Below are 8306 nucleotides of genomic sequence, written 5' to 3'. Positions count from 1 at the left end.
TGAGTTGGCAAGATGTGGACCAATAGGATTGCTCCACATCATCAATGTGTGCCACCTCATGGAGGTTACAAGCCTCCATAGCATTTAATGTGGCCGGCCCACATTAAATGAGGAGGTTACACTTGTTGCCATGTCATTTAGTGAGGTGGCAAGATGTGGACCAATAGTGTTGATCCACATCATCCCAGAGTGCCACCTCATGGGGGTTACAACTCTTAATGGTCTCCACATTAATTGGAATTAATGTGGGGGTTACACCTCCTAGAGTGGCCGGCCACTTGATGGCTAAGGGGTTGTTTGAATTTCCTCTTATTGATTTCATTCACTCTTCTTCTCCCTTGGGTGCTCTCTCTTCTCCTTCTCCCATTCCTTGGCCGAACACTCCATTGGTGCTAGCACACCTTGTGTTTTGGTCATCTCCTTCTACTTGTGTCCATGTGGATACATATAGAGGTTGTCTACTTTGACAACTAGAGATCCGGCGACATCTTGGACAAGCGGGAACGCGAAGGGCTTCGCTACAAGGGTAATGATCTTATCTTTAGTGTAGATCTAAAGTTTTTACAAACTCGTACAAGAAAAAGGTTTTTCGATAATTTTGTTTACAAATCTTTGCACGAGATCCATGGCTTTGGGTGACTCGGGGTTTCCACGACGCGAAAAAGCGGTTTTCGAGGCCCGAAGAACCCAACAATTATAACCGTTCGATGCAAACAATACACCCTTCGCTGACCGTTGATGGACAATTAGAAAAGGGAGTAGTGCTGTTAGTCTGTACAAAGATGTGTGCATCAGCTGTCGCTTCAAAGAATGTGCCAGTGATACACGAGGCACTCGCCTATGAAAGGACATTTATGATGGAAGAGATGGCCGAATCATTGCGCTGAAAAGAACCTTCTCGCACATCCATAGTACATCATTAGAAGCCAAGTTACTTGCATACACTGTGTCAAAATTAATTAAGGATAGCATTTAAGAACGGACGGGAACATCCCCATCCAGACAAAAAGATATTCGGGTCTAGTTAGTCGGCTACACCTCCTTCGACTAAACTTGAAGGGAAGGCTAGTGATACGGGTTATAACGAGCGGACCCAGAAGATAACATGATAGTTATAGTAAGTGGCGACTAAAGTCAATGGAAGAGAATGTTCCCTACCCGACTTGGGTAGTCACCCAATGCTAAGATTCTTGGGTCTAGTGCGATTGAATTACAAACCACTCGGGATAAGATCGACTAGCCCTCAAGTTGGTCGAACCTAAGGGATTAGATCGACCGACCCTCAAGCTGGTCGAACCTAAGGGGTTTAATGCTTTACTCTTGATTTGAGAAGATAACACGTCTAATCATTCAATAGCCAAGGATAGATTAGCCGGAATGTCTGACCCACCTCATACTCGGCTAGTCACAGGGCCGGGCGAGGGAAAGGTCAAAATCCTTACTTTGTGAAAGCCTCTCTATACATGCCTAGTCGAGCATATTACTGGTTATCCCTATTGATTTTCGGACAACAATATGCCTATGTATCCAGTCAATAATAGCACTGGGCGAGTGCATAGGTTTCTATGCCTACCCCTTATATGAATAAAGGTAAGATAGTTTCCTTTGTTAGAGTGTATACTACAAGTCTAGTTTTTTTTTGTAAATATTTATTTTGAAATAAGAATCACATTGGTCAAATATCTACATTTATGCTAAGTATAGTTGTCCATTTAATTTATATTATAGATAATATGGTATATGGAGACACACAGAAGTTCATGTTATCAGTTTCTTATAAATTATAAATAGTAGCTCACAACCAAGATGGAATGGGACAACCCATTGGAGTGGTTGTAGTGTAATTAAGTATTAGTTTATCTTGACTATAAAATTACACTAGTACACTATGAGTGTATTGAGCAGGACCATTTGAGGTAGTTTCTTTTTATACTGACTATATAAAAGAATAAAATCTCTGTTATTATGGAAGTGCGTACTCATAATCATAATATAATAACAAGCATGTATGCTTAATATTTATTTCTTTAATTTATCAAAGGGTGCTATTTAGTTCGTTAAATCAAATAAGTTTTCTTTCTCTCCTTTCTTGGATTTGAGAGATTAGAAATGCTTGTAATCTTTGTTTCTTTCGGATTCTTTCTTGGATTTATGGAGTAGATCTCTTGTTCTAGGATGGAGGGAGTATTTGTAAGGAAATCTTAATGTAAAACTCTTGTGGATATGCCAATTTCCTATTTCTATGATTTTTCCTGTTTTGTATCTATTCTTTCTTGTATGGATTGTTGTGATTAGGGCTTAATTACCATGCTTGATTGAAGGTTTGAATATCTTATGGATCTTGTATGGATTGCTCCTCATTTGATTTTTCGTGGGATCTTCGTGATAGGAACATGCCCGTGTAAGGACGCTTGAGGGGTAATCTTGAAGGGGAAATTAGGTATTTCAAGAAGGTAGGATAGATAGGTTGAATTAATCTTTATATCTTAATGGGTTGATGATTGATGGATTCCTATGTTGATTTTCCGAGGGGTGCACGTGACAGGTAAGCCCGTGTAAGGACAACATAGATTCATTCCTAATTGATCAATCTAGGTATGGATTTTAGTCCTAGGTCAGTTCTCTATTACAAAAGAGAATCGATAACCTTCTACAAATGATGGACAATTGAGAAAAAGGATTTGGTAGATCATTTACATTGAATAACCTTACAAAGAAACCAAAACTCCTACAATATCCCTTATCATTGTCTTTATTCTTGTTGTCTATTCTTTCATTCTTTTGTTTACATTTCATAGTTACACTTAGACTTTGTTAATCCATTGATTTGTTGTCTAGCTAATTTGCTTTGAGACATTCTTAGTGCTTATTCCAGTCCCTGTGGATACAATAATCTTTTATATTACTTGCGATATTTCTGTACACTTGCGGAGTTCAACAAGTTTTAGGCTCCATTGCCGGGGACTGCGCTATAACATTAGGGATTATCAATTGAGTTAGACTAGACATAACTTTTCTTTTCATTTGCATAGTTGTAACTAATTGTTAGAATTCTGTTTTTATAAGTTTTTCATTTCTTGTATAACATTCTTGTCAATTCCTTTCTTTTGTAATTCTAATTCTGCACTTTTTAATTCTTAACATTCTAACCTAACTTTTCTTTGTTTTCTTGTCTTTAATTCAGTTTCGTTCTTCTTTCTTTTCTTTTGAACATATCTTGCTATCTTGTTCTTGTGTATGCGAAGATCTAACTTTGTAGGAGAACTTCTTCCTCTAGACCCTGAGATAGAAAGAACATTTCATAGAAGAAAAATTCTGCAAAGACAACAAGAAGAACAAGAACATTCTATTATGGCAAATAGACCACTAAAGGATTATGCAACACCTTATGCTAGGGGTTTTCGATCTAGTATTTCAAGGCTGAAGCAAATAATTTTGAGATCAAACCTGCGATTATATCCATGGTGCAGCAAAATCAATTTGGTGGAGGACTGCATGAAGACCCAAATCAACACTTGGAAGTCTTCTACGAAATATGCGGCACAATGAAAATGAATGGTGTTCCTTCAGAGGCAGTGCACCTACTACTATTTGGGTTTTCTTTAAGAGATAGAGCCAAGCAATGGTTGAATTCTTTGGCTCCAAATAACATCACCACATGGGAGCAATGCGAGCAACAATTCCTTGATAAATTCTATCCTCCAAGTAAAACGGCCCATATGAGGAATCATATTGCAAGCTTCAAGCAAGCGGACTCTGAATCTTTATTTGAAGCTTGGGATAGATACAATAGTATGCTCAGGCAATGCCCACACCATGGTTTGGAAAGATGGTTAATGCTACATACGTTTTATAACGACATTAATTATCATACAAAAGTGTCCCTTGACTTAGCTGCTGGAGGGGCACTTATGAACAAGAGTTTGGATGAAGCTGAGGAGATAATTGAGACTATAGCACAAAACCACCATCAATGGGCTAATGAAAGAAGTGGTGGCTATTCATGTATGAACCCAACAACAAAAGCATCAAGAAAATTTGATGTTGATGCAGTAACTTTATTGGCTGCAAAACTGGATGCTCTGACAAAAAAGTTTGAGAATATGGGAGCTAGTTCAAGTACGGCCAATGCCATTGTTTCTTCCTGTGAAGTTTGTGGAAGTTCTGAACATTCGAATGACTCATGTCCATTGGGGGCTATCACTGCACAAATCAATCAATTAGAGCAATATGATGCAATCATGAGTTTCAATCAAAGGCAAAACAACCCATACTTAAATACCTACAACCCTGGATGGAAGAGTCATCCTAATTTTTCTTATAGAAATAACCAAGATCAAGGATCATCCATGGGGGCAAGGCCTAATTTTCAATCCGGGCAGCAAAATTTTCAGCAACAATCTTCCCAAGGCTTTCCTATGTCTAAAATTGAAAGATGTTTGAAGATATTATGTCTACTCAGAATGAAATGAAACAAGACATTTTAAAGCTTACTCAGAGAATGGACAATTCTGATAGACATCAAAAGATCTTGGAAAGTCAGATTGCCCAACTAGCTTCCTCATCTTCTAGAGCACCAGGACAATTACCTGGCAAGCCTGATGTCAATTCCATGGAGCACTGCAACAGAATTGAGCTTAGGAGCGGACAGACCTTGGGAGATCCCCAAGTGACTGCTCCAAAAGGGATGCACACTAAAGAAAAGCTCTCTCCTCCAGCACCAAATCAGATTCAAGTTGATGAGGAGAGTACCACTAAGGTTGAAGAGACTCTTCCACTCCACCATCAAAGTATAACAGTCCTTTTTCCTCAAAGACTTATTATGTTAAAGAAGGATGAAGAGTTTGGCAAATTCTTGGAGAAGGTAAAAGAAATATGTGTTGAAGTACCACTCATCGATGCAATCCTTCAAATGCCCAAGTTTGCCAAATTCTTGAAGGATATCATCTCGAATAAGAGAAGGAAAGGTGATGTAGAGACCATTGCACTTACAGAGGAATGCAACACTCTTTTTGAAAAGAATACTTCCCCAAAGTTGAAGGACCCTGGAAGCATTTATATTCCTTGCAACATAGGAACTGAATTTATTGAGAAAGCTTTTTGTGATTTAGGGGCAAGTGTTAGCCTCATTCCTTATTCTATTTGTAATAAATTAGGTCTCAAAAACTTTAAACTTACTACCATGACACTACAACTTGCTGATCACTCCTGCAGGTACCCTATGGGTATCGTTAAGGATGTGTCGGTAGAAGTAGGTGGGAGTATAATCCCCATCGATTTTGTTGTGTTAGACATGAGGAGGACCTAAAAATCCCTATCATATTGGGAAGACCATTCGTTGCTACAGCAAGAGCTATCATAGATGTTAAGAATCATAAACTTTCTTTGGTAATCGGTAAGGAACGGTTGGAATATGATTTATCTAAAGCCTCTAACCATGTCTCTTCTCTCTTAAATGCTTGTAGTAGGGCAAGCATTTACAAATTGGAGGAATGGAATTTCCATGCTCATGGGAGGCCACCAAACGAAGAAAATAATGGTGGAAGATGTTGGGAGAAGACCTCCCAACAAAAGTGACAAGTATGTCTGCCCTCCAAGGGCAAGGAAAAGAGAGGAGTAATCAAGATTGGTCGAGCTAAAGACCTTAAACAAGTGCTTCTTGGGAGGCAACCCAAAGGTTCTTTTTAGTTAGATTCATTCCATGTTTTTGTTGTTCATTAGTAGTGTTTTTACTTTGCTTTTTGCTTTGCTTTCAGGTTGAAATTTCACCTCCATGAGCTGGCCATGACTTCTGCATGGGCATGGAAGTGTTAGGAGAGCTAGAAAGGAGGAGAAGTATCAATTGGAGCAGAACAGAGCATGGTCGTGTGCTGTACACGACCAGGCTCATGATGCAGAGAAGGGAGATGCTTGGGCCGTGTCTACATGACATGGCCGTGTAGAGTCTCCAGAGAAGAAAAGGTGCATGGCCGTGTCCCAGACACGACCGTGTGAAGAATCCAAAGAAGGAAAACTTCTCGGCCATGTTCACACACGGCCGTGTGAAGGAACCAGTGCAGAAGCATGCACTGGCTGTGTCATTTGACACGGCCGTGTGCTGATTCCAGAGAAGGAGGCTGTTGAGGTCGTGTCCCAGACACGACTGTGCATGGATACCCGTGAGGAAGAAGGATATGGTCGTGCCAATTGACACGGCCGTGTGACTCTCCAGAGAAAGAGATGGGCATGGCCGTGAACCATACACGGCCGTGTGAAAAAGAAACTGATTAGGCCGTGCAAAAATACATGGCCCAGTCCACACCATTAAAAGGGGTTAGGGCACGGGGTGTGGGCGGCACACGGCCGCACACCCCCTTCCCTCTTCCCCTCTTCTTTCTCATTTTCTTATCTCTAAGGTTTCAACTACCACTTCTAATTTCTTCCTCTCATTCTCCTTTTTGAAGGCTCGAATCTCTTTTACCATGGAAAATGTGATAAAAGGATCTTCTTCTACAAGAAAAGGGAAGGAGAAGATGGTTGCAACTAAGGAGAGAAATTATTGTTTCAAAGGTATTTCTAATGATTTTGGCATTATTTTCTCTAGTGAGGAACAACATCTTAGGTATGCTTCCTTATGTAAACATCCTCTTGTGAGTACTAAATTTATGGATGATGAAACTTTGGAGACATTAGGGTTTAAGGATGATCTAAATACTACACCGGTTTTAACCCGATGTCTAAAATGACAGACCTTTTACATCGCCTTCATAGACATCGGTCGAAAATGTAATAGACATCGATGGAAAACCAATGTCTATGAGGGTTTTTGTTGTAGTGAAAATATTTGGAAATACTTTGCAAAATATTTTATTTTTGAAAAATACTTAAAAATACATTGCATAATATTTTATAAATTTAATTCTATCAAAATTAAATTTTGAAATTTAAATTTTTAAAATTTTGAAAACTTTTTGTAAATTTTGAAAATCCCTTTCAAAATTCCTTTAAAAAAACCTTTGGAAATTTTCTTGACATCATTAACTCCTCCCTGAAATAAACCTGTAAGTTTTTTGAAAAACTTTACCTTTGAAAAACTTATTGCTTACTTACTCTATCTACCTTCTTTATACTTGAGAAGTTACTTTTTTTCTTTTAATTTGATGAATGTCAAAGAGGGAGGGTAAGAGTTTAAATAAGAAAAACTAAAAAAAAAGAGCAGTTGAAAAACTTAACCCTAAAATGATTAAGAGAATAAAAAAATAAAATCAATTAAGTTTAAACCAGGTTGTCATTACATCAAAAAGGGAAAGATTGTTAATGTAGTTGGCACCAATAATCAAACCTAAGCTTTGATGACTGACAAATGCATTAAAATTATATGTGTTGTGATCTAACCTTTTTACCAAGTATGCTGGATTTAACTGGTCTAACACCAGGCTGAAATCCAGCTAGGTCTGGATGACCTGATAGCTGGTGTAGAAGTCTAGGTAGATTAAGGTGTGACCCGATATATTGTCACACCCCAGGTAGTCTCTGCCAGAAGAAATTTCTGCAGCATCTCCCCTATATGGGTGACAATATGAAACTTCCTACAATACCCTCAAGGCCACATATACCTCGGCCAACACGACCGGAATAATAACAATATATATTAAGCAAGCACCCACGCTGTTTAATAGTAAAAACCAAACATAAGCAACGATAAGGAAAACATCTCAAATATTCTACTCAACTACACCCATAAAACTCAAATCTGATATCCTACTCAACTACACCCATAAAACTTAAATTACCACCATACATCCAAACAAAAATCCATCGATAATAAGGGATCATACAAGATCCAAGCTCCAAAAGGTACAAGTCTGGAAATATAGACGATAACATAATAAGAAAACCAAAGAGAAGATCAAAAATGGAAATCTTCGCAACCAGAAGGGGGAAACTAGCGACTAGAACTCCTCCGGACAACCTCAACCTGAAATGGCAATAACGGGGGGGTGAGTCCAACACTCAGCGGATACTTAGTTGACATGCATAGTAAATAATAACCAGCAGTAATAAATATGCGTACAGTCCCCAGAAGTAATGAAAAATGCAAAACTGAAGATACGGGAGAAGCTATACTCACCAAGACCTCCTATCAGGATAATAAGGTCGTCAAACCAAAAATACATGTCCCTGTATGCATGTCAATCATATGCATCCATCCAATATGCTACAAACAAAGTGCAGCAAACACAAGCAAAAAATGCATCATGCATATGATGCCAATGACATGTCCTAGTCACCCCTTACGCCAATCAGCCATCTCACACACAATGGTG

The 8306-nt window shown here is 38.7% G+C and overlaps 1 non-coding gene across 1 annotated transcript; it reads right to left on the bottom strand.

The window, feature by feature from the left end:
* Positions 1-3717: 3717 nt before the first annotated feature.
* On the bottom strand, positions 3718-3823 carry LOC122054507. Its single transcript, XR_006132807.1, has one exon. It is a non-coding gene; the product is annotated as a small nucleolar RNA R71 (small nucleolar RNA).
* Positions 3824-8306: the final 4483 nt, after the last annotated feature.

This window comes from Zingiber officinale, chromosome 3A, assembly GCF_018446385.1.
Source record: "Zingiber officinale cultivar Zhangliang chromosome 3A, Zo_v1.1, whole genome shotgun sequence".
NCBI classification, from domain to species: domain Eukaryota; kingdom Viridiplantae; phylum Streptophyta; class Magnoliopsida; order Zingiberales; family Zingiberaceae; genus Zingiber; species Zingiber officinale.
The sequence above is the reverse complement of the archived record's forward strand: the minus strand, read 5'-3'. Positions and strand labels throughout refer to the sequence as shown.